At 40.8% G+C, this 27187-nt stretch overlaps 1 protein-coding gene across 1 annotated transcript in view; it reads left to right on the forward strand.

Moving 5' to 3' along the window:
• The window catches only part of PLCB4 (phospholipase C beta 4), a 388300-nt gene that overhangs the window by 16888 nt on the left and 344225 nt on the right, over positions 1–27187 (forward strand). The gene's annotated exons all lie outside the window — the stretch shown is intronic.

A 27187-nucleotide genomic window follows, 5' to 3' on the forward strand; every position in this document is an offset into this window, starting at 1 on the left:
TGCTTCATTTATTTTCATAGGACACCCGAAATCTGAGAACGGTATTTAAGCTGACCGCATTTCTTTTATAACTGGTCTACACGTGGCAATCCACAGATTGCCAGATCTTTCTATTTTCCTCCACATTAGCATACTGACATTTGAAGTACCAAATGTACTTTTTATCAATGAGTAGTTTTTCTTTTAATTTTTAAAAAAGTTTATTTGAGAGAGTGAGTGAGAGAGTGCTCACAAGTGGGGAAGGGGGAGAGAGAGAGAGAGAGAGAGAAACCGCACTGTTAGCGCAGAGCCAGATGTGGGGTTCGAACCCATGAACTGTGAGATCATGATATGAGCTGAAACCAAGAGTTGGATGCTTAACCGACTGAGCTACCCAGGTGCCCATTGAATAGTTAAAAAAAAAGAAAGTTGAACAGTGTGGCACTTTAATTGTCCTAAAACTACATTTTATTTTCAAGTGACGAAAGTTGTAGATGTTGTTACAGAAAATTTGGAAAATTATTATAATCTGAAATTCTGCAACCCATAGATCCCCACTGTTAGTATTTTACTGTCATTCTCTTTACATCTATCCATATTCTTTTTTTTTTAAGTTTCATTTATTTAAGCAGTCTCTATACCCCACATGGGGCTCGAATTTATGATCCCAGGATCAAGAGTCACATGCTCTTCTGACTGAGCCAGCCAGGTGCCCCCACATCTACCTGTATTCTTTAAGTTTTTAGTTTAACACACTGTTTCCAACTGGAGCTGGTTAAGAACATTAATGGGTTTTCTGGGTGGGAAATAAAACATTTCCATGGTCACATATGTTGGGTGAATGCCAGGTTGAATAATGTTAGACTCAGCTTTGTCACAGACACCCTCCTCAGAGTTAGATCTCCTCAGGACTCCCATATACCTGGAACGAACATCTGGTATACCTCTGGACATATAGCGCACCTACTAACATGGTGCTAGAGTTGTCCTATAGACAGCAGTGCAGACTGGGCTTTGTTTTTGTTTGTTTTATAAGATTGAGTTCTCATGCTTTTGCAACCTGCTTTTTCCACTTAACATATTATGAATGTTTTTGCACTTTACAAAAGATTGTTCTAAAAATTCCTTTCTCTGTTATTTTTCACAGTGTTCCATTTATAAAAGTTCTGTGTATAAAGCTGGTGCCTGAGCCAGGTGACAGATGATTTCAACCCTTGGTGATCATCTTGAATGATTCTGAGGTGTAAAATGTTTATACTCGTTTCCGCCTTTTGCCCACCTGTTCCCATAAACCTTTAATTTTGGTCAACTGCTGTTGAAGCTTGTGGATTCACAGTCCCCAAAGTCACTGCTAACTGTTAGCTTTGGAAAGACCTGACAAAAATAGGCTGCCTCTAATGCAAAGGGCTCATTTTCTCCTGTTGGTGGGCAATTCATTTAGGAATAGAGTGTTTTATTTATTGTTATTGCAAAAATAGCCTCTTCGAGAAGAATAGCCTGCTCCAAGTAACTCCCACATGATAGATTTTCTTCCGTACAATAATGATTACGTTGATCTAGAATATTTATTGCCTCCCCAAAGTATTTTTTCCACGATGAAGTAGAAATGTACATTTAGTGTTTCTTAAAGCCTGCTAATGGGGAGTGTTACTAGTACCTTTCTTTCATGGTTGATTATCTAAAGTATTTTTCTACAATTAAAGGCAGACATGTTTTTGCCTAGAATTTAGATCAAATGAAAAGTGGGTCTTCATTCTGGAGGTTCCCTTCAGCTATTTCTTATTTCCTTTATCACAAAAATATCCTTGAATCTGAGCTGAGTCCTTATGACTGTTTTTTATTGTCTAGTTGGAAATTTAAGAATCTAAGGAGAAACATGTTTCTCTGTCAAGACGTGTTTATCTTATGAACAAGAGTTTAGTTAAGTTTTGGAGACCTGTTGACACAGATGCCTTACTCTTTATTCAGTCTGATTGATAACCATCAGTTCGTTCACCATAGATAGTGCACCGTTTAAATATTATAAATTACGTTGTGAAGCCCTTTCTTTTAGAAACAGTGTATCTGGGCCAGCCCTGGAACACATTCATGGACTGTTCCCCTATGCAATTCCTGGGCAAGTGCATCACTTTTAAAGACTGGAGCTGAAAAGCATAATGTGTACTTTTGGCATGGGGACTCCTTATAGAGAGTATGCAAATTTCCCCAAGGAAAACTGAATTTGTATGCAAAAGCTCTCACCATAATTATAACGATTTCCTCCTTTTTTTTTTTTTTTTTTTTTTTTTTTTTTTTTTTTTAAATTCAGCTTCTCAACATGCTCAGGATAAGGTTTTCTCCTTCCCACCAAGACAAGCCTTGCCGGAGAAATTGACTACTGAAAAACTTCCTTCTAGTTCCCTAAAGCAGTTAATGTGAGACATTGTAAGGTTTGAAATACAGTGTTGTCAGGGGCAGGCCGTGGTGGTCCCATGTGCCTTGAACATGATTTATGTGAGCGTCAAGCTATTATCCAGTGGTCCAAAGGCTTATACTTAGAGGAAAAACTAATGGATTCGTTAAAGGGGGGGAAAAAAGTTTGATAATCAAGTCTTCTTTTTTCTGAGGGCTGTGCTCACATAGTTTAAATTGTAATAAAAATTAAAATGCCTGAAATGTTTCAGAGTTGCAGTCCTCTGCTGCTTTAGCTCATGGGCACCTCCCAAAATGTTTCCTCAGATAGCAACACAAAACGCTGGCAGCTCCCCAAGAGAACATTCTTTGAGGACCTCATGGCAGCTGGGAAATGGAACTTTGCGTTCTGGTTGTGCAGGCAGGATGTAGTCTCCATTCTAAGGTTGCTTTCTGTCTTCCGGGTAAAGTGTATAATTTTATTATTTTTTTCACATAATGTTATAGGTGGGACATTCAAATACACAGCTTTATCTTGGTCGGGAAATACAGGGGATGGGTATGTTGGAGGAAGGTCACATATTACTAGAGACACTTCCCTTTTGTGGATTATTAGTTCACTAATAACCAAAATCATTAACATACATTTTGTTTTCTAATAACTCAAGTTACTAAATTGCTAAATGAGCTAATACACCAAGTTGCTATAATAATTCCGAACATAATTAAGCTTCCATTTGTTTCTGAACATTTGATTCAGTGTCCCTGGGTCATTACCTATATTGTATTAATGGGAAATTCTAGTTGTACTGTGTTCCCGTTAATAGAACAGCAAACAAACTTGGTCCGGCAGATATACCCAGAATTGTGTGGCATGCGGCAGGATAGAAAGGGCAGGACCTGAATCAAACTCACAGCGTGACTTCTGAAGAGGTGATGTCTGATCTGGAGGGACACAGTCCTGTTGGAGGCGCACATTTCTAGCAAGATCATTTGGGCTCGACACAGGACCATGCTGAAAAAGGTGTTCAGAGGGGTATTGCAGATGCAAGGAGCGGAGAATAAAGAGGGTAACTATGGCTGGGCTTTGAGCTAGGCAGTGGCCGATATATGGAGCATTTGAAGGAGAAGTTAGAAAAGGTGATTAGAGGTGAGAGGAGAGGAGGATGAGAGGAGAGGATTAGAGGTGAGAATGAGTATTGAGCATGTCGAGTGGGTAGCGATAGTTCGTCTCAGCTCATTCATTACACTAAGAGTTAAGTGCGAAATACCAAAATTGAAGCTCCTTTCCAGCTCTGAGCCTTCCCCCTTCTCCTTCTATTCGGCAAGGAATTGAGCGATGATAATTCGAGATTGGTTAGAGGAGGAAGAATATCAAGTTCTGTTTGTGCATCACAGGGAGAAGCAGCTTAGAGCATTGGCCAGTGAGATTTTCACAGCCCTGGCTGGTGAAGGCCTCACTGCGGCGGGGTACTTTGCCTTATGTCACCTGGAATCCTCCCAGTTTGTTTTAACCGCCTGCTTCCCCAATTAAAGGCAGCCTTCTGGAATCCTTGTGTGGCACCCGGGGAGAATTAACACAGCTTCTGAGATGCCTGAGGAATGACAGTTCTTCCCCTCCAAGCACACTGCTGTACAAGGACAGCCTTCTTTCTTAGGGCCTTGACCAGCCTTACATTTAAGGGCCCGTGCTTACTGAGTTCTGCTGCCTGGAAAAGGGGAGCTGTGACACCAGCCTTTGGAAGTTGCTGATCCACAGGAGTCCATGCTGGGGCTGAACTTCACACAGTACCTGGCTGCCAGGTCTCCCTCCCTTACTCTCCTGTCTCTGAGGCAGTTGTTGTGCACATAGTATCCTTTGTTGACCTGTTTTGCCTGACCAAAGGTCAAGGACTTTTTCTATTTTTCTCCTCCAGTTCTTTATTTTAAGTAGTGAACCTTATTCCAAGGCTTAGTTCCTTTTCTAAGACGATGAATCTACATACTGTTTTAAAATTTCCATATATCTCATCTTAGCCATTTTTGAGTCCCCAAGTAATCATTTGAAACCACAGGAGTGCCGATGGTTCTCAAAGAAATTAAAGCGAAATATGAACAATTTTTAAATTGAGGTAAATAAGATATTTCCAGGTATAATACATATACGACTCTCCTCAAACTCTGTCGGCTTTAGTAATAACCATGTCTCCACACTGCAGGGCTCTATGAATAATAGGAGACTTAAACAATTTCTTATAGTATAATTAAAATGTAAATTTGGTACAGTTAACATGAATTTATTCAGTTATTTGATTTATTGACAGGCTGGATTCTCTTTAATCCTAGTGAATACTTCTAGGCAACATGGTGCTGTTCAGTATTGATAAAATTTATTCTAAATGACACATTGTAAGTATAATTGTAGGCTTTAAATTCAGTCTTTTTCTGGTTTATACTATGCTTTCTTTACTAAATATTAAAGACCACTTTAGAAGTAATGGAACAGGAGTTCAGAACATAATAACCAGTATCATTTTTGGGCATTTCCAGTCTGCCGTATTGACCACATATATTTATAGTTAAAAAAGGTAATATATAAACAATTTTGTCTCATTCTTCACTTATAAAATTAGCATTTCTGATGTTGTGTTCCCCTTGTATGTATGTGTATTTATGTATGGCTTCAAATCTATGAAATTGTGAGTTTATTATTAAATGAACTCATTAAATATACTCCTATTAAAAACTGTGAGTATATTAGTGGCCTAATCCCCTCACTATACTCTGTTTCTCTCACTCTCAAGATGTAGCTCTTCTCCTGAGGGTGCTATTTTTCTTTTCCATTTATATTTTGTATTCTCGCTTCATGTATGTGTCCTTTATATGTGTGTATATACACACATTTACACACATGCACACATTTACACACACAAGTGTGTCTACACACACATATACGCGACATGCATGCACACACATATATTCACACACATACGTGCATATATGTTACATACACACATATACACACACATGCATTATGTGTGTGTGTGTATATATATGTATGTATAATTAGAATCTTTCTATGTATAGGCATACACACACACACACCTACACACAAAGCCGTGTATTCTGAGACTTTACCTGGCTGGAACCATTTTGGCTGTCCACTTCTACTTTAGTAGTTTTGTTTCATCTATCCTTAGGTCAGTCCCACATTGCTAAGACTAGGGAACAGCAGGAGAGGTGCTCAGAACACCGAATTTAGGGAGTGTTTACTCTTAGGTGCTAAGAGCGAGTTCACTCTCCTCACCCTCGTCTTAGCCCTGGCTACAGCTTCATGGTAACTTTTGGCATTTCATCGGTCAAAATCTTGGCTATTTTTCGCCCCTTTACTTGACACATGAATTTAAAGAAACAGCTTGTCAAGTTCCATGAGATACCCTAAAGGAATTTTGAGTTGAATTACATGGAATTTATAGGTTCAGTGGGCTTAAGCTTTCCATCAGTACTTCTGTACCCTGGCTCCTTTCTGCCTGCTAACCTCCTCCACCACTGTTCCTGCTGTGCCCCAGCCACACTGGCCTTCTTGCTGTTGTTCAAACTTGCAGACTTCATTTCACCTTAGGGCCTTTGCACGTGCAGCTCCCCCTGCCTACATCCCTCCCCAGATCTTTATATGATCTTCTTATCATTCATGTTTCCTGTTCACATTTCACCTCCCCAGGGAAGACTTCCAAGGCCACCCTACCCCCTACCTAAGATATCCTGTTTTGGTCACTCTGTCCTCTTACCCTGCCTTATTTTCATCACGCACTATTTATTATCTGAAATTACCTAATATTGCTTACTATTTATTTCTTTGTTTACCATGAGCGGCTTCTATGAAAATGTCAGGTCCTTGAAAACAAGGCTTTGTCTCAAGTCTTGGTCATCATCATATACTAAATTTTCTAGTAGCATATTAAAAAGCAGAATGAATATCTCTCTGTCCCTCTCTCTAAATAAATAAATAAATACATTTTTAAAAAGATAGGATGAGGGGCGCCTGGGGGCTCAGTCGGTTGGGTGTCCGACTTTGGCTCAGTTCATGATCTCATGGTTCATGAGTTCAAGCCCCGCATTGGGCTCTGTGACGACAGCTTGGAGCCTGGAGCCTGCTTCAGATTCTGTCTCCCTTTCTCTCTGCCCCTCCCCCACTCACACTCTGTTTCTCAAAAATGAATAGATGTTAAAAATTTTTTTTTAGGGGCGCCTGGGTGGCGCAGTCGGTTAAGCGTCCGACTTCAGCCAGGTCACGATCTCGCGGTCCGTGAGTTCGAGCCCCGCGTCAGGCTCTGGGCTGATGGCTCGGAGCCTGGAGCCTGTTTCCGATTCTGTGTCTCCCTCTCTCTCTGCCCCTCCCCCGTTCATGCTCTGTCTCTCTCTGTCCCAAAAATAAATAAAAAACGTTTAAAAAAAAAATTTAAAAAAAAAAAAAATTTTTTTTTAAAAAGGCAGAATGAGAAAGGTCAAATTAATATTAATAAGGCTTTTTAACTCAGCATATCTAAAATAGTATTATTTCCACATTTAATCAACATAAAAATTATTGAGATATTTTATGTTCCTTTTTTTTTCAGATTAAGCCTTGAAAATTTGGTGTGTAATTGACACATAAACACATGTCAGTTTGGAGTACCCACATTTCAAGTGCTCACTAGCCACATGTGGCTGCTACCTGCCATGTGGGATAGTGGAGGGCTAAGAAAATGCCTGACCTAAGAAGAAATCGATACATATTTGCTGAGTGGATGAACAGGTGAATGAATGAATGAATTTGACCTTTGTGTGTATAGGCAATGAAAGGCTGAGTCAGAGGAAGAGTGAAATCAAGTTCCCCTAAAGGGTGATTTATTGTTAGAGAAAAGCATGGAGGTAGCACTCGTCCTTTCTCCAAAGGCTGTTGTGGTATCCTGGTGGTTTCAGTTTCAACTGTCACCTTACTCAAGAACCTCGTGTGTGGAGCCTCCAGACTCGGCACTGAGGGCATGAGAAAAATAAGAGTCCTCACGATGTCTGATGTCTGGTGAGTTGGTAAGCACTTGCTGCTTCTCTGTGCTATGGGTTGTGTGTGTTACTGAAACAGCTTTGTGTGCTGTGGATTACATTTCTTGAATTTTTTTTTTTAATATTTATTTTTGAGAGACAGAGAAAGAGAGCATGAGTGGGGGAGGGGCAGAGAGAGAGGGAGACACAGAATCCAAAGCAGGCTCCAGGCTCTGAGCTGTCAGCAGAGAGCTTGATGCGGGGCTTGAACTCACAAACGGTGAGATCATGACCTGAGCCAAAGTCAGATGCTTAACCGACTGAGCCACCCAGGCACCCCTTTCTTTTAAAAAAAAATTTTTTTTTTTTTTTTTTAGTGTTTACTTATTTTTGAGAGACACAGAGAGAAAGAGACAGGGATTACATTTCTTCAGTCAAACTGTTATTAATCTTTAAAAACTTAGACTACTAGTTGTAGATGCAGTTGCTGACCATCCACTTTCGATTAAACACATTTTACGGGCACCTAGTGTTATATGAAGGTGCTAAGGGGAGTAGATAATTGCCCTGGCGCTGGTTTTAATATGTATTTCCCCAGATTAGATTCTTAACTTGCCTGAACTATCCTCTAAGCAGGATTCTTAAGTATTTCAGCTATATTTTAGGTGCATTGAGATTCTAAACGTATATCCAGTGTGGTCTTTCCTTCTTTTTCAACTTCTAATTGGCAAGTTCCCATAGGAAAAAATCATTATTGGTGCTATAAAAGCACTTTTTATCTGTCACATTTGGGAAATGAAAGTTTTGTAAAGGTCAAAAGAAAGTGTGCCCCCAATTATGATGATGAGTTGTACATCACAAATAGTTTAATAGCTTGGAACCTATCTTGGTCTCCCTTACAGAGTAAAAGAGAGAAAAGGGGGGAGGGGGAGAAACCCTTGTCACTTGATAGCTATTTTACCATTTAGATTTAAGAAGGATGAAAAAGGAGCCTATTTAAATGCTTTTATCAGCGTTTATTTATATACATTCTCTGATTTGGAACTACTTAAATTATGTAAGCCCTCAAGTTTATGAGTTCACCTTTATTAATTTGTCAAGGTTAATGAGTTGAAGATAATTAAGCATTCGTGGGCACCCATCTGCTAGTGTTTACTCCGTGTAGTAGGTTTTACAGCTCATCTTGGAATGTTTCCTGAGGAGGGTTCTTTGCCACCGAACCCATTTTTAAAACGCAAACCACGCTGCTGCCTTAGGCGATGTCAGAATTCTTTTCCTCAATCTTTCAGCGCATGACAGCCTGTTAGGGGCATCAGATGATGTACCTCCAAGAAGCGCTGGGCGTGTGTGCGATCCTGTTGAGAACGCAGTCATGCCAGCCGGTCAGACACATGATCCGGCGGCTCCGCTTTCCTCCGGCAGATGGTCTGCTGTGGAAGGCGGGCTGCAGCCGGCAGCGGAGCTCTAGGAGCTGCCCAGGGACGGAAGCCCCCTGTGCTCCTCTTCCGGGAAGGCTGACGTGCCTCACTGAAGCCAGGGAGCGGACTGAGCGCGGTGCTTTCCTGAGGGCCTACTGTGTGCATCCTCCATGATGGATCCACAGTGCAGCGAGCCACCTTGGAGTGAAAAAATAGGAGGGTTTGGGGCACCTGGGTGGCGCAGTCGCTTAAGGTTTGACTTCAGCTCAGTTCATGATCTCACGGTTCATGGGTTCAAGCCCCGTGTCGGGCTCTGTGCTGCTGAAAGCTCAGAGCCTGGAGCCTGCTTCAGATGCTGTGTCTCCCTCTCTCTGCCTCTCTCCCACTCATGCTCTCTTTCCCTCTCTTAAAAATGAATAAGCATTAAAAAAAAATATGAAAAAGGAGGGTTTGGGGGAATTCAAGGCTGTCTGTGCATATCTCATTCACATTTCATTTCATCTGTATGGCCTTGATAAGGCTATTTTTCTAAGACTTTGTCTCTCCCTCTTTTCCTCTCTCCCAGCACCCACTGGCCATCTCTTTTTCTCTCTTTCCTCATAGCCAGTAATTTTCAGTTGCTCTCCATTCCAGTTCCAAAATCTTTCTCACCCCCATCCTCTGACCATTTTCAGGGTCAGTATTACCCATCTCCTGCATGGATGATTTCATTTGCCTCTTGGCTGGTTTCCTGCATTCCTCTGCCCCCTTGTCCCCAGCTCACCTGCACTCACTCATCCTCTCTGGGCACTGGTCTGGCCTCCCAGCCCTCTGCTGACATTGCCCCTGATTCCCCAGAGCCTGGGGAATAAAGTCAGGCTTCCTCCCACGTGCTAGGCCTCTACCTTAGCTGCCTTCCCCAAATGGTGCGGCCCCTGAACGAACAGCTGCCCTGTCACTGTGTACTTCCCCATACACCTGTGCTCCCCTGACCTGAGCAGCACTGGGCCTCACCTGCGCAGACCCATCATGCCCCAGGTCCAGTGCTGCCTCCCTGGAGCCTGGCTCACAGTCGACCCCAGCCGGCCCTCGCTCTGTGATCTCACCTGTCTTAACAGTCCCCTGGCTCTTTAGGCCTCTCTGGAAGTCCTCTCAGCTTTTCCCTTTATGGCCATTCATCCACCCATCACGGAGACCCTGCCAATCAAATTCTAGAAGGCAGCGTGGCACCAGCCTGCTTCTGTGTCCCCTACAGTTCCAGTGAGCCCTTGAGCGCTTGCTGTTCTCTTGGCGAGGGCACACATGCTTCTTTAAACTTCCACGCTCCCTGGCTTGGCACATTTCCAGCTCTCTATTTTTCCCCCTTCATTCTTTAACTGCCCTTTGCTGTTTGTTGGTTTGTTTATTTATTTATTTATTTGCTCGGTAACCACCACTCACAGTGATCAGACTCTTCTGTCTTGGCTTCTGGCTTCTCCGCAGGGCACTGGGCTCCTGTTCTGTGTTAGTCCACCTGCTCCCTAGTTTTTGCCCTAGTTTCTCATCACTCCCGTGAACGATTTCTCTGAGATGCTCGTTCTCTTTCCTGCAGAGTTAAACAGTGCCAGTCAGGGTGCTAGTTCCCAAGGCCTGGACCAGCTTTTGTCTGGTCTAAAAGCAGGAACTGGCTTGTTTGTAATTTCTTAAGACAAGCAGGCCAGTTATTGAACACTGTTGTAAAGTGTTCGCTGGAATATTATGAAATTGTTCAGGGAGAGTTGTTTGCTTTTCCTGTGAGAGGCAAAGATGAGTCTTCAGCGGAAACAGCACTTTGCCGCAGTTTTGAATAAAATGTGTCCAACACAGGCAGCCCTGACAAATATGGGTAAGGGACATCAGTCTTAGGAAAGCAATGTTTGCAATTATGTTATTTCCATTTTTTCCCAGTTACTTATATTAAGTTGACCATCTTTAAGGTTTATTTCTGACACTGGATTTGTCTGTTCTAAACTCTGAAAATGATAGATAACATTACAGCGTTAATTTTAATTATTACCCGCAGTGTTCCTGCCTACGTTGTTTTTTCCTCAGGCCTTTGCGTAGAAATGTTATTTGTTTAAGTATTTCTCTTTTTTTGGTGAATGTTTGCTCTTAAAGATAAACTTAATCGTGAAGGGGCGCCTGGGTGGCTCAGTCGGTTGAGTGTCCTCCTCTTGATTTTGGCTCAGGTCATCATCTCGTGGTTTGTGAGAGATTGAACCCTCTGTGTGTCTCTGTGTTGACAGCGTGGAGCCTGCTTGGTATTCTCTCTCTCCCTCTGTCTCTGACCCCCCTGCTCTCTCTCTCAAAATAAATATATAAACATTAAAAAAAACACTTAATCCTGAAATACATTTTTGGGTCTTCCCAATTGTGGAGACACTACCACTAGTTTAGTGGTGATTTTTGATGTATGTATATGTACGTATACACACACAATACACATATGTATGCCATATGTATATTTGTGTGTGTGTGTATATATATATTTACATATACATGTATATGCCAACAGGAATAAAGACAGAGGAACATTACTTTCATGACAATTTTGTTTCTAATTGTAAAAATGGTTCTTATTGTAGATAACTTGGAATATTCAAGAAAACATAAAAGTGAAAACCACTGTTGCTCCATCACCCATGCACACACACACACACACACACACACACACACACACACACAAACACACACACAAATCACTATAACTTAATATTATCTGTATCACATAGGACATAGATTGTATTTTTTATAAAATTAGAATTATATTGGGCATATAATTCTTATCCTGCGTTTATCTCTTAACATTGTATTGTGATTACTTCTACATAATTGTGTTTTAAATGTGGCTTTTAATGGTTGCATACTTTTAAATAATGAGGAACTATAACATTTCAGGAATGTTCTATTATTGGATATTTAGATGGTTTTACTCCATTGCTTTAAAGTCATTTCTACCCCTCTTCAAGATGTGGGTTCTTAGAAATTGTCATATTACAGTGTATTTCATAAGAAAACAGATTAATTAGGTGTGCACTCTTGATTTAAATACTCAGCATTTCGGACATTAGAAATAGGAAGATTAATTTTGAGTAATGTTGTGTCATACAGGCATTTAAAATCAAATGCATTTAAGGAAAAGCCCAGTTTTGCTTGCCTCAGTGTTGGCCCAAGTTTGGAGGCGAAAGCATTTACAGACCATTAGCTATAATACTTCACTCTTGAGACCACTTGTCGTAATGAGCTGTCAATTATTGTGCATCTAAGTGTAGTTAAAGGGGCCATTGGGCTTGCAATTTAAAAGCCAGCATTTATAAATGTGCAGGAATTGAATTATAAATGTAGTGGTTCACTGAAACTGTACCACATCATGCCCCTGTCTGGATGCACTGTCTGGTCTCTGGAAGATTTTAGTGTCCACTTAAAATTAAGAAATAGTAAAAATGTTGTGCACTTGAGCATATGGCTTAATGATTTTTATGTTCCTTACAGTATATTTTGGGGAAAATGTTTTTTTTGAAACCAAGAGTTATGAGCAGTATTTCTTTATTCAGCATGTAATGAATTAATTTCAACCAAAGCTATGGAGTGAAGAGAATGGATATTGGAGATACTGAAATGTCCTTCGTCTCTATAGGTGATTCACTGAAGCTACAGTCCCTCGGAATATATAGCCTGTGTTACCTGTTTATCATTAGTTTCTGAACAGTGTTTCACTCCTCGAAGTCTGTGTACTTTTCAAATTCCTTACTATGGCTTTTCTTCTTCTTAATGTGACATAACTGGGTAACATTTCACATTTTTTCCATGGTTAAAGATGCGCTTCACTGTGAAGGCACCAGTTCGAAATGATCATGCTGCTAAACTCTTAGAAATCCATTTTTTCCCCCTCTGTTTTGACATTTCAACTGTTTAATTTTATCTTCTTTTGAAAGGTCAATATTTGGTATGTGAAAAGTTCCCCTTGAATTTTATTTCTTTTTAAAATCGTTTTTAACACAAAAGTAGTACCTGTTTGCCAGGATAAAATGACATATGTCAGTAAAAAGTGAACATTTTATTTAATTTCACCCTCTGTCTTTAGTATCACATTTTGCTCTAGAGGTAACATCAGTAGCACTTTGCTGAGTTCTCTTTCAGATCTTTCATCCCAGTTTGTACGAAATAGGTGAGTGAGTAGGTAGGTAGGTAGATGATATGTAGATATTCCTATGCAAATTACCTCATTTCTTTCAAATAGGATACATAAAGCAGTAAAACCCAGGGACCTGCCATCTGTATTATATGTTGCTATTGTGTAAACCAGAGCAGGAGTTGGGAACCTTTTCCTGAAACAGGCCAGAGAGTATTTTTGACTTTGCAGGCTCTGTTCGTTTGTTCGTTTGTTCTTTCCTTCTCTCTCTCTCTCTCTCTCTCTCTCTTTCTTTCTTTCTTTCAAAAATTTTTCAACATTTATTTATTATTGAGAGACAGAGAGAGATAGAGCATGAGCAGGGAAGGGGCAGAGAGAGGGGGAGACACAGAATCCAATGCAGGTTCTAGGCTCTGAGCTGTCAGCACAGAGCCCGACGTGGGGCTTGAACTCACGAACCGCGAGATCATCACCTGAGCCGAAGTCGGATGCTCAATCAACTGAGCCACCCAGGTGCCCTTGTGGGCTCTGTACTTTCTATTGCCGCTCTTAAGTGTTGCAGCGCCAGACAGCCATAAGCAATAGATTAATGAAGGGGTGTGGCTGTGTTCCAAGAAAACCGTATTCATGAACACCGAAATTTGAATTCCTATAATGACCATGTGTTATGAAATAGTATTCTCCTTTTGATTTTTTCCACTATTTTAATATGTAAACACCAATCATAGCTCATGGGTGCTATAAAAGCAGTTGGATGGCAGTCTGGATTGAGCCCGTGGGCTAGAGTTTGCCAACCACTGGCTATTGTTTGCCAACTTCTTGTCTATAGTAAAAAAAAAAAAAAAAAAAAAAAAAAATTACGCAATTAAATTGTACTTTTTTTCAGAGTTAAATATCACAGTGTGATGAATTAAGGCAAAGAAACAAAGAAACCTGGTAGAACAGTTATTTGACACTTTACCAGATGAAAGGAAATATTTGGGAAGCAAGCAAAGGTAAGAGAAGAAAGGCTGAGAGTGAGCTTGCGTGGGGTCTCAAGTACTGATGTGTCAAAGGGGTTTTTGGTGTTTTGACCAATTCACAAACTCCCTTAACTCTTCCCCAGTGAGAAGTATTCCTGATCCTGTTTTTTACAGCATTTATACAGCATTCTGCTTCACATGGAGACCTTTATTTGCACGTATCATCTTTTTATATGAACTTTGTTTTGCAGTGTTAGTTGACAAGTATCGTCATTAAAATGGACAATTTTTTGTATACCCTGAATTGGATTTTTAAAAGTTTATTAAGTATGAAGTTTTATATTGCTTGTTAGAATATAAAAGAGAAACATTGAAGATTGCCTAGGAAATCCGTTTGTTACATTTTAAACCTCTCTGATGATTGCGCTTTCTAATGTTCAGGCTGGCCAGTTTAATTTATTTCAGGGGATGCTGTCTGAATACTTCTGATGCTCTGGATTTTATTCATTTGCCAGGTATGTCTCTTGATGGCAATTCTGCTTTCAGACCAGTGAGAACACTGTGATCCAGTTTTGCTGCCTTCTAGAGAAATTGCTGGTTCTATTATAATAAAAATAAAACAATAGGACACCATTGTGATACCTGTGAAATTGTCATTTTCCACCATAATTGCAAAAACAACATATAATTTATAAAACCAAAAAACTTATTTTTTATTAAATAGCAACAGTTAATTAAGGATTATCGTATCACACTTTATATGCTTGTATGGGACTTAGTGAAAGTGTGTGTGCTAAGAAGCAAAAATGGATTCATTGTGTTGATGTTTAATTTTTTTATTAAAAAATTTTTTTAATGTTTATTTTTGAGAGAGAGGGACGCGTGAGTGGGGGAGGGGCAGAGAGAGAGGGAGACACAGAATCGGAAGCAGGCTCCAGGCTCTGAGCTGTCAGCACAGAGCCTGACGTGGGGCTTGAACCCACGAACTGTAAGATCATGCCCTGAACCTAAGTCGGATGCTTAACTGACTGAGCCACCCAAGTGCCCCCACGTTGATTTTTTAAAACTACTTGTCCCATATTTCATTTTATTCACCTGAAGTGGAGAGTTAGTGTTTCATTTTTTCCCCCCTATTGTATAACTTGACAGTTTGGGGAATAAATGATATTCTTATTAGGTAGCCAAAAAACGTGTGAAAATACATACATATACACACATATGCACACAAATGACACAAATGCACACATGCATATAAGAAAAGGGTTTATATCTTTTATCCTTTTGTTTAAGTATGTTTATTTATTTTGAGAGAGAGAGCATGAGAGCTTATGAGCAGGGGAGGGACAGAGAGAGAGGGAAAGAGAATCCCAAACAGGCTCTGCACTGTCAGTGTGAGATCATGACCCGAGCTGAGGTCCAGAGGCAGACACTCAACTGACTGAGCCATGCAAGCATCCCTTTTATTCTTTTTAGAAGATGTTCTAAAATGTAGAAACAATAGATCAGCATCAAGGAGAAAATAAAAGCATGTGTGTTTTCACCACCCAGCCATAACCCTGTTAGTGATTTTGGGAATGTCTTCCATTGTCTTGTGTCTGTTTCTGTATGCCTAAGCTCCTATGCATATATTTGGTCCTTCATTTATTTCTCAGTTCATATTTGTTGGGTGGCTACTACTTGACGGGCACATGTGAGGCACTGGGGACCCAGAAGTGAACGCAACAATCCTCTTTGCCTGAAGTTTACTTTGTTTTAGTTGGGGCACATAGGCATCAACCAACAGGTCACTATGTATCGGATGGTGGTGAGCGCTGTGAAGAAAGTTTAGAACAGGAAAGAGGGCAGAGGGTCTGTGGTGTGTGTGTGTGTGTGTGTGTGTGTGTGTGTGTGTGTGTGTGTCTGTACTATTAAACATATTTTTAAAGCTTATTTCATTATTTATTTTGAGAAAAAGAGGGCAGGGGAGGGGCAGAGGGAGAGAGGGAGAGAGAGAATCTCAAGCAGGCTCTGTGCTGTCAGTGCCGAACCTGACACAGGGCTTGAACCCACACTGTGGGATCATGACCTGAGCCAAAGTCAAGAGTCAGATGGTTAACCGACTGAGCCTCAGGCACCCCTATTAAACATATTTTTTCAAAAACATTATTCTGAATGGTATACTCTACTTTTATGTGAGTGACAGTTTATTTTTATTTAACTAGTCCATAAACTATTTTTTTCTTTTAAAAAAAAATTGCTGTTATAATCAAGTCTATGAGGAATATTATTCACTGAAGATAAAACATTTTTTTGCCCATTTTTAGGATAAAATCCTAGAAGCAGAATTACTGGAGCAGAGAATAATCATGTGTCAAGACTTTTGATATGTGCCTTAAGATTTAAACTGTTATATGGCTAATTCATAGCTCAGTCTGTTTTCCTTTCCCCATATACCTTCCCCCTTCCCTCCGTATTTTCAGTGTTTCAAATCCAAGCAAAAGTAGATAGTATTCTCCCAATTTAAACAACTCTACTATGATAGCCTATTACTTTAGTGGTGAATTTTATTTTTTGTTCCTGAAATCAGATTATTTTTGTGGGTGAGAGGGCTAATGCACTTAGAATTGCATCACTGCACAAGCTAACAAAGTCCTATTTGTTGCTTGCAAAGAAGAAAAAAAAAGACATTAAGCATAGCAGAGCAGCAGCCTTGGAAATGTGAGAGGGTCAGTGCAAGTTTCAACATGTCATTTCATTTACTTTTTTTTTTTTTTCCAGGTCTGAAAAAAGTCTAAGAATAGTGAACTGTATTACAAAAGAGGCATTCAGTTTTGGGAGAAAACCATTTTATTGTTTTTAGCTTGCCTGAGGATAAGTTGTTTTCTATTCCAGCAAAATAAAATAGAATTTGTTATTTCGGGTGGAAATTTTTAAATTTGCTGTCACCTTCTATGGGTTTTCTTTCAGGTGACATTGTATGTAATATTAATGCTAGCAATATTGGCCCACATTGACCTGGCATCTCCTCTGTGCCAGATCCTGGATTACCTCATTTGAAAGCTAGACAGGGAGGTTGTTTTCCGCAAGAGAAGGTGGAAATTTTAACACCGAGGCGCTAGAGGTTCAGCGGCTCTGGCGCTTTTCAGAAATCATAGGTAGAAGTAGAAGGCCTGTGTTAGAGCAGCACTTAAACTCCAGAGCACACCTGAATCACCTGCTTTTTAACCCAAATGTTAAAATGCAGATTCTGATTCATCAGGTTTGGGTGGAGCCTGAGACTCTTCCTTTCTAACAAGCTCCCAGGGAAAGTGGATGCTGCTGGGCCATTGACCTTGAGTAGTGAGGTGTTCAAAGACGTTGGCACAGAGTCTGGTGTTTACGGGTGGGGAGAGTGGGATCCAGAGGAGTCAGCAGCCCAGCTCTGCCAGCCACAAGAGCCCACTGGCGGCTGAGGTTGGGAGCTGCCTGATTTCCAGGTCTGTTCTTTCTGTACATGGGTCTCCATGTTGCACATCCAGGGAGAGCCACCCTTGTGATGAGATTACAGATGAGATTTTCTTCTTTTATCTGTCTGCTGAGTTTTTAACCATGATCACGTATAATCAGAAAAAAATTAATAAATTTATTTTTTTTTTTACCTAGGATAGTCCCATTCCCCAAATCTCTTGATGGTTGTCCTCAGGCATCTTTTGCTTTATCAGATCCCTTTGACAGTAGGTTTGAGTACCTATCTTTGAGGTAGGTTTCTGAGTGGGGTTATTAGAATAAACCTACTTTGGGGGCTCTGCCCATAGCACCCTGCGGACTTTTTAAAAAAAATTGTAAAATACAAATAAGATGAAATTTACCATTTAGCCATTTTTCACGTACAGTTCAGTGGCACTAAGTATATTCACGCGTTGTGCAGCCATCCCTACCATCCATCTCCAGAACCTTTACATTTGCAAAACTGAAACTCTGTACCTGTTAAATAATAAGTCCCCATTTCCCCCTCTCTCCAGCCCCTAGCAACTACCATTCTATTTTCTGTCTTTACAAAGTTGGTTACTCTAGGTTTCTCATGTAAGTGGAATCATACAGTATTAGTCATTTTGTGGCTGACTTATTTCACTTGGCATGGTGTCCTCAAGGTTCATCCACATTGTAGTCTGTCAGAATTTCCTTCCTTTTTAAGGCTGCATAAAATTGCGTTGTGTGTCTGAACCATATTTGGTTTATCCATTTATCCATTGATGCACATGTGGGTTAAGAAGGAATCCATGTACAAATACTCCAGCTCCCTTGCCTCTTGAATGGGGATAACTGGAGAATGAGTCTCTACCATCTTCCAGAGTTCCCCATGGGGTTAGACCCCAGTTGCCCACAATGATAACTTGCTTGATGTCAAACCCTGTACTGGCTTTCCTGTGTCATTTCTCCATTCTACTACTGGCTTCCTGTGGTCACCTCCCCAAATAAACTACTCGTTCTCAAGTCCTTGATTTAAGGTATGCCTAAGAAGGAACCCAAACTGGACAATGTTGAGAAGGCACCCTGTGACTACCTCTTTATACCCAGAAATATTCAGTTGGTGGAAAGCCACACAGTTTTGGATATTTGACGTAGATTCTTAGTTGTATATGTTTGCCTTCTCACACCTTCCTGCTAGAGGTTCCAGAAGAAAATCGAACCTGTTCATGCCAGCATTTGAACCTTGTTGTAGTAACATCTTAAACATGAAATATATTTTTCAAAGCTCCCTTTTTGCCTCTTTACTATCTTAACAACATAGTCTCTTAATTTAATTACCATACATGGAGCTAGATCCCAAAGAAAGAAGAAAAAGATTTCTTGTTGGTTAAGATAGTCCTTTTCTATATATAGATACTTGTTTCTTGCTTTTACTACCATGTTTAGCCTCTGGGACTCTTCTTGGTTGTATCTAGTTTGTTGTTTTTGGCTCATTTTGACATTCTCTGTGTATTGTATTTTTAATATTAAATTGTGTATTTAGCAACAAGCTTGAAAACAGATTAACTTTCTTGTACCAGAAATTGCTGCTCAGAATGAAAATGCAGCCAGAGGTCTAAGCTAGAGCTTTGCTTCAGTGTCTTTGGGGAGCCTGACTTCTAGCCAGGTGTGAACTTTCTCTGATGTTGGGAGCTGTTAATGTTGTACCTCGTTGGTGCATTTGAGGACCAACCCTACCTAGGGCTGCTGCTGAAGAACCACAGAGTGAGTCCTAGGCTTGCCATGACAAAGAGAAAAAGGGTATGTCTCTGAAGACTGCAGTTCACCAGCACCACCTCAAACCAATGATGAGTCTTCAACCATCTAGGTGACAACTCAGTAGATTTGGTGGGAGGAGGATGCATACGTACTTTGGAATGTCTGCTTACATCTTCCCATCTCCAGTTTAAAAGATAATTACCTTAACTGATGTGCCATCTAGCCAGTTTACAGCAAATGAATAACTTTCAAAGTAGAAAGCAGTTTCCGCCATACAAAATAGGCAGTAATGTCACCACAAGTGTTTCCTCCTTACAGTAGTTGAAAGAGTATCTATCACAGCAGATGTTTCTTGTGTTTGAATTGTTTTTCCATCAAACCTGTGAATGATGTTTGCAAGTTATTGTTTAGTTCTCTAGGTCAGGAGCAAACTAAGCTGGTCTCACATGTTGGAGGTCGGAAATCTTTGTTGATTTTGCACCAGGGCCACTATCCGGAAAGAAATAATCTTTTTCTTAGTAGGATCAATTGCAGTTGTGATCAGGTCAGCAAGAAATTAACATAAAAGCCAGGCAAAGCAAATTTCGCCCTTGTTTCTCTGTGTTAACACAGAACATCGTATTCATTATGCCTGTCGAAATACAGGAGGGCTAAATTAGACTGAAAAATAAAGTCATCTCTTCTTTGTGAAGGGAATCTCTAAGGGTTTCCTGGGAAGGAAGCTCATCTTTTCTAAGCCTGTTGCCTTTCCTTCAACTGTGGGCCTCTTGGCCAGCACACAGTGTCCTGTGGAATTACATTAAATTAGAGGACACTCAGGGGTGGTAGTAGTTGCATGTCTTGATATCTTTTCATGGCTCAAGGAGCAATCAGTAACATTATCTACTGTGAGTCAGGTCTGCTTTGTGCTGGCGATACCTGAAAGTGATCAGTTCCTTCTGCTTGTCTGATAATCTCCCTATCCGTCTACTGACCAGTCATTTGATTTATAAGCCCATTGACTAACTGATCTATGAATGTGATTCCCTCCTCCCTCCCTTTCATTTGGTTCTCTCTTATTCTAAACAAAAATCCAAAGTAAACTAAGAGGCAGCCTCCTGGAAGTTGAGCTTTGGATTCTAATCTTACCTCCTGTCCTCTGTAATAAGATATTGCCTAATCTCTGAGACCTGTAACTTCCTCACCTATTGAATGAAGGGATTAGATCTGCTCCTTATGATGCAGGCACTGGTTAAAGGCCTACTTAGCCTCTGGATCAGAGTGCCTCCTTTAGATCCCTGCTGTACGTTCCTGTTAGTGCGACCTTAGGCAATTTACTTAACCTCACTATGCGTCAGTTTCCTCATCTGTGAAATTAGGATTATAATTGTACCTACCGGCTGTTTGGAAGATCAAATGACAATATATATGTAAATTACCTAGAACAGTGTGTGGTGGATATTAAATGTTCAATAAATGTTAACATTGTTCGTACTGTCATTGTCTATCTTGTCTGCCCACAATAGATGCTGGACCTCCTTTCCTCTAGCCCAGTTACCTTCCTTGCCCATCTTCACAAAGCTCACAGTCTAGTATTGAGACAAGGATGATTACCTGGCAAAGATAGAGGAAGAAAATGATGCATAACTGAGTATCAAAGGACCAGAATGGTTTGTCAGGGAGAAAAGGCAGGAGGGCCATTGTAAGCAGAGGAAAGTGTGTTAGGAGGCAGGAAAGAGCTCTGCATGCTTGGTGTACAGCAGTTAATGTGTTGTGGCTGGTGCCTAGGATGCTTGTGAGGTGATTGGGTGATGGCGGGAAATGTGATCCTGCACCTCTGCTCTGTGCCACCCAGCTGAGTGACACACAGTCGCATCAGAGATGTTGGCTCCCCACCATGGTGATTCTGCTCCTTGTGAGGTAGGGCAGCAGTGATTCTCCAGGAGATGGGGTCTGAATCTTGGATAGGCTGGGAGGGACTCCTGTGCATCTTAAAATCCTTCCCATTCCCCTCTTGAGGTGCATGTTTCTGCCTTCATATTGATGCTTAATCTTAGGGCTCCCGTAGCCACTGGCCACACTTTGGGGGATAAAGTGCCCCAGGTTTTATACTTAGGATGAATAGCTGAGCAGCTCAAAGAGCCTCATCCATTTTGGGTATTGAGAGGCCTCAGGCCTGGGTTTGTGTCTAACCAGTGATGGGAGCATCAAAGGCTGTTTTCTTTTACTGCCTCACCTTTCTTTATCTGTGGGATGGGAGAGGTGCTTCAGAGTTCTTATGGGCCTTTTTGGCAGTCTGGTGAAGACTCCATAGGCCCCTTCTCTAAATAGCTTTTTAAATGCATAAAACAAAATACCTAGAACTACAAAGGAAACCATTATATTTGAAATACAGATGTAAAAATAATAAATAAATGTGTGGCATAATAATATATGTACATCTTATTAACACTTTAAATGAACAGTTACTATTATAACTTGGAATTATTGGTGAGTACAGTTATATTTTGCAAGATCTGCAATAATTTGATATGATAAAGTATCTGGAATTTTTGTCAAAAACCAAATCACAAGTACAAGCAATACTGTGATTTGTGATGTATTTTTTGTTTGTTTATTTTACAGAGAAAGAGTGAGCGGAGTGGGAGAGGGGTGGGGAGAAGGGTGGGGCGGGGGGAGGGGCGGGGAATGAATCCCAAGCAGGTTCCATGCTCAGTGCTGCCCCCGATGTAGGGTTCAATCCCATGACCCTGGGATCATGACCTGAGCTGAAATCAAGAGATGGCCACTCAACCCACTGAGCTACCCAGGCACCCCAATTTATATTTTTAATCACAGGAAATGCCACATTTCAGTTAGAGCTTAGTGAAAATAGCCATGTAATTGTTTTTTCCTATCCCAGTTTATGGCACATTGGATTTTACCTATGAACCTCTCTGGTGGTCATGGAACTCAGGTTAGTAGCCTTTGGACTAGATAACTTCTAGGATGGTTCTTTTGCTGTTCTATTTTTATCAAATTAGGTAACAGGTCTCATAATACTAAAAGATTTCCAAACAAATGAGTAAAAATTTAAATCCCCATAGAATCGTGAGGCTCATGGCACTGGTTATGAGAAAAACCAAGGTGCTCAGTGAGTATGGGAGGCCCTTTTACTTAAGGTATTTACTGATACCTGGTTCAAGAGTACTAGTACCCAGTTTTCAAGGTCCTCAATAAGAACAACTATAGAGGTATAAGTTATGTACAGTTTATCTCATTGTTACCAGTGGTTATGTTCTATAAAGCCTCCATGAACACACTGGATTAGTGAACCCTGAGCCATTGCTCCTATTGGAAATACAGGGATAGGTTCCTCTGAACCTCTGGTCACAACATTTACATCAACTCATCAATATATAATCTTGTTTCATGAATGTTTCTTTTTTTTTTTTTAATCTTATTTAATGTGTATTGTTGATTCATTCCCATTGAACTCACAGCCAACAGCACTATGACTCATGCCCGAATGATGCTTATCTAACACATGTATTTGCTCTGCAAGGCACATCACAGCCTTCTTGTGCTTAGGAACATTACATAGCACTTCAGCGCTACGCTGGGGGCCCCTTATTTTAAACAGTGAAATAACTAACAAAAATCACAAACTTGTGGTAAATGTGGCACTAAATAGATTGTGAAAAGGATGCTTGTTTACAGCATGAGAGCTGAAAACAGAAGGAAGAGCCTTGTATGACATCAGCTGGGATTGTGTGCATGGGAGCTGACATTTTTGTCTCTCTGTGCATGTCTAGCAAAGACCACTGAAGTGATGCCTGTATTGCTTTTGCAGTCACAGATAAATTTTGGTGAGTAGGTGAATTTGCAAATATTGAGGATTGACTGTATAGGCGAGTATTTCTCTATGGACCTGAGGTCTGGTTGTGACACTGCCATTCTTTGTGTTTGACTTTGGTTGAGTTGTTTCGTTGCTTTGGGTCTCTGTTTTCTTATTCATAGAACATGAATGTTGGGATATATTAGTAGCAGTGGATTTTTTTAAATAGCAGACGTAGCTTTTATTCATGTGAAAACCCAAGGTATAAAGCAGTAGTCTGCTCCCTGCCGCTCCTGCATCTCCTGCCGTCCCTCAGTTTTACAAAGAACTTATGGAAAACCATTGAGCTAGTTTCCAACGCCATTTTCCTGGTAGGTTATGTTTGATTCATTTGACCAGTATTTTTTGAGCCAAACAGAATTGTAGGTGCTGTTCTTGTACCAGATTCCCCCAAAATGTTGCTTAGAACTGTTTGAAAGTGGCCTACAGATACTTTTTATTTGTAGTTTTTATTAAAAGGATTTTCATATTCTGAACTCTCTCTGAAGATTGAGTGGCCCAGATTCATCTTTCAACCTCATTGTTGTTTTCTACATGTCAGATTCGTTTAGGAGCTCACCCAGGCTTAGTTTATCCTGGTCTGGGCATCCTTCATTTATGACATTGGAGCCAGGAAGCACCTCCTAAATGGTCCTATCTGAAGGCACCCACCTATAATATAAACCCATTCAGATGGATACTCAGTATTTTCCCGGGCATCCCTGCCATTTTGGGGGTTATGTTTACTGCTCTACTTTAGGGTTGTCATGTGGAGATGACTTTCTCCTCTAGAGAATGCATTTTTTATAATACACATGGGTAAAAATAGTAAAATAATAAATTGTATGCATTAGAACACTCTTGATGTAAATTACTAGTTTAAAGCAAATTATTATTTTACATATGAGAATTGGTATGTGACTTTACATTCCAATTTCAGTGCATGAAAACCTAAAGAATGATTTGTTAGGATTGTACTTAGTTCTTCAAAGGAGGTTCATTCCCCTAAGAAGAAAACTGGGAAGAAGGGATTTGACAATAGATTTGGATGTTTGTTTTAATTCAGTGAGTGTCTTTTCATCATGGAATCTTCAAGATTATCCAAACAACTGCATCTAATCTTTAGTGAGGGAATCTTTCATCATTGGTATTTCTGTCCTTCAGGGAAAAATAGGGATTTTTCTCTGACATGCCTTTTCCATTAGGAAATATGAGATTGAATGATTTCTACTTCTGTACTAAGAGCTGGCCTAAGGAAGTCATGAAGATGTGTGGTAGCTTTAGTTGTAATTTGGTATGGATTGTTTCATATCTATAATCTCTGTGTTTTAGTCTGTTGATGTTTAGTTTAAGAGGTCTGGGTAAAAGAGCATGATCTATAAGGAAACCCTGTTCCAACTGTGATAGACTATTACCTTGGTGACTCCAGTGGACTCTGCCTCTCATCACTCATGCCTTTATGTATTCTCCTTATTGACTCTAGACTGGGCCAAAATGCTTTGGTCAATGGGATATTAGCAAGCATGATACAAACAGAGGCTTGATAAGCATATTAGGGCTTGTCCTTTGGGAATGCTCCTTCTTAGGAGCCAACCTTGGTTCTTTTTTTTTTTTTTTTTAATTTTTTAATGTTTATTTATTTTTGAGAGAGAGAGAGAGACAGAGCACAAGAGCGGGAGGGGCAGGGAGAGAGGGTGACACAGAATCCAAAGCAGGCTCCAGGCTCTGAGCTGTCAGTACAGAGCCCGACACGGGGCTTGAACCCATGAACTGTGAGATCACTACCTGAGGCGAAGTTGGACGCTTAACTGACTGAGCCACCCAGGTGCCCCAACCTTGGTTCTTTATAAAAGCTTAGACTAAATCAGCCATGTGGAGAAAGACCCCAAAGGATGTGAGGCCATCTTGAATGTTCTAGCCCCAATCAAGGTCCCAGCTGAATGTAACCTATTGAGTGACCTCAGTTATACCACATGGAATAGAATCACCCATGAGCCCAGCCAACCCAGTGAATTGTGAGAAATAATAAATGATCATTGCTTTTGTCACTAAGTCTTATAGTGGTTAGTTACACAGCAGTAGATAACTGAAACCATACCTTACTTTAAAAGGTCTGTGAAAAAAAGGAATGTTCTGTAAAGATACCCTTGTGCATGTTTTGGTTCATGGAAAACTGCATCTCATACTGTCATAATACCATTGAAAGCACAGGCAGGGAGAGTGGGAGAGAGAGCGTGTGTATGCAGATTGGGGGGTCATTGCTTCTCTCTTTGCAACTGATTGTCATGCATGCAGTATTTTATTTTCATAGAGGAATTACCTAAGAAAGGTATCTTGAGAAGTAATTGTTCTTTTATTTGTTCAGGTCATGGAAGATACAGATAAATACAAAGAAAAGAGCAGTTACCCAGAATCTCACCACCTAGAGGCCAACTTTGGCAAGTTTTTGCATTGTAAAGATAGCATAATAAAAAAAACTTTACTTGATTCTTCTTTGAAAGCCTAGTGTAAAAATTAGTAAATCAGAGCCAATTGTGAGTGTAGACTCTCTGACACTCTTATGAAAGTGGTTCTTTTTTAAAATTTATTTATTTTTTTATTTTAGAGAGAGAGCATGAACAGGGGAGAGGGACAGAGGGGGGTAGAGAGAAAGAGAGAGGGAGAGAGAGAGAGAGAAAGAAAGAAGAAAGAAAGGAAGGAAGGAAGGAGGGAAGGAAGGAAGGAAGAAAGAAAGAAAAAAGAATTCTAAGTAGGCTCCACACTCAGCATGGAGCTCAGTGTGGGGCTCAACATGGGGCTCAATCCCATGACCCTGGAATTATGACCTGAGCCAAAATCCAGAGTCGGACGCTCAACCAACCTAGCCACCCAGGTGCCCCAAAGTGGTTCTACACGTGTACACAGATATACAGGTTCTTGTGCTGGATTGATGGTTCATGATGTCTCACCACCCCATTGTATCATCCATACTACTATCAGATTCTGACTTAGTTCTGCCTACACAACAGTTCTAGACTGCCTCTAGGATGTGGTTCTCAAGAAGGGTGACTTTTCTCCTGAGAAACATCTGGCCATGTCTGGAGAATTACTGACTGTGTTAGGGGTGTGAGGTGCTGCTCTTATCTAGTAAAAGGAAGCCAAGGATCCTGCCAGACATCCTACAGTGCACAGACCGCCCCCCCCCCCCCAATAAAAAATTATCCAGCTCAAAATGTCAGTAAGTGCTATGGTTGAGAAACCTGGCTCTGGGGTAAGGCCCAAGCTCTTGGCTGTTTTGCCCTTACTGACCTTGCATTTCTGACTTCAGACCTCAGACCTCTCATGCGTTTTCCATATGCAGTTTGAGACAGCCTCCTGTTTTCTTATTGTCTCATCTTTGTGGCTCTTTGCTTATGCTATGCCTGTAGTCTGGAAAACCCTTTCCCCCGAGGTAATTATTTTCTGTGTATTTTATCATTGTGCCTGTACCTACTTCCACTTTTCTAATTATACTGAGTGGCAGTTACTTCTTCAGATCTGTTTTCCCTATAAGCTGGGAGTTAGGGTGAGCTTAGGACCCAGCCACCTGTCTAGTAAATATTTGAGTAAACAAATGGATGTTTGAATAAGACCAGGGAAGAAGGAGCTGAAGCTGCCTGTTTCGGTAGCATTGCTTGACCTACTCTCAGTGAGTTTTCTTTGCCATTGGGTGATTCCTAACTGCAAAGGCACTGCAGACACCAGTTCTCCCTGCTGCACACAATTTTGATGCCCCTGTACTTCCTGGTGTTCTGGTGCTCCTGAGCCCTGTACCTGGCATCAATGTCCAGTTCCAGGTAGGCTTGAAAGAGTAGAGAGGCACCTCAGGCAGGTGAGAAGTGGAGAGATGAAGCTTTGTGCTCCAGATGTCCCCCTGTAAGGACCAGGTTGGGGTGGGGGGTGGTTGAGAAGTGAAGCACTCATTCAAGACACTGTCTTTTGCCTCAAGCCACATTAACATTAACTTAGTATAACGTAGGTCACTTGTTCTGCACTGTTGTGCACATCACTGTCACCTGGGCAGGTTAAAAAACACTGTTGTTGGGGGCACCTGGGTGGCTCAGTCGGTTAAGCATCTGACTTCAGCTTAGGTCATGATCTCATGGTTTGTGAGTTTGAGCCCTGCATTGGGCTCTGCACTGGTGGTGTGGAGCCTGCTTGGGATTCTCCCTCTCTCTCAATCTCTCTCTCTCTCTCTTTCTCTCTCTGCCACTTCCTGTAACTTTCTCTTTCTCTCTCTCTCTCTCTGTCTCTCTCAAAAGAAATG

This window comes from Panthera leo, chromosome A3 (assembly GCF_018350215.1).
Source record: "Panthera leo isolate Ple1 chromosome A3, P.leo_Ple1_pat1.1, whole genome shotgun sequence".
NCBI classification, from domain to species: domain Eukaryota; kingdom Metazoa; phylum Chordata; class Mammalia; order Carnivora; family Felidae; genus Panthera; species Panthera leo.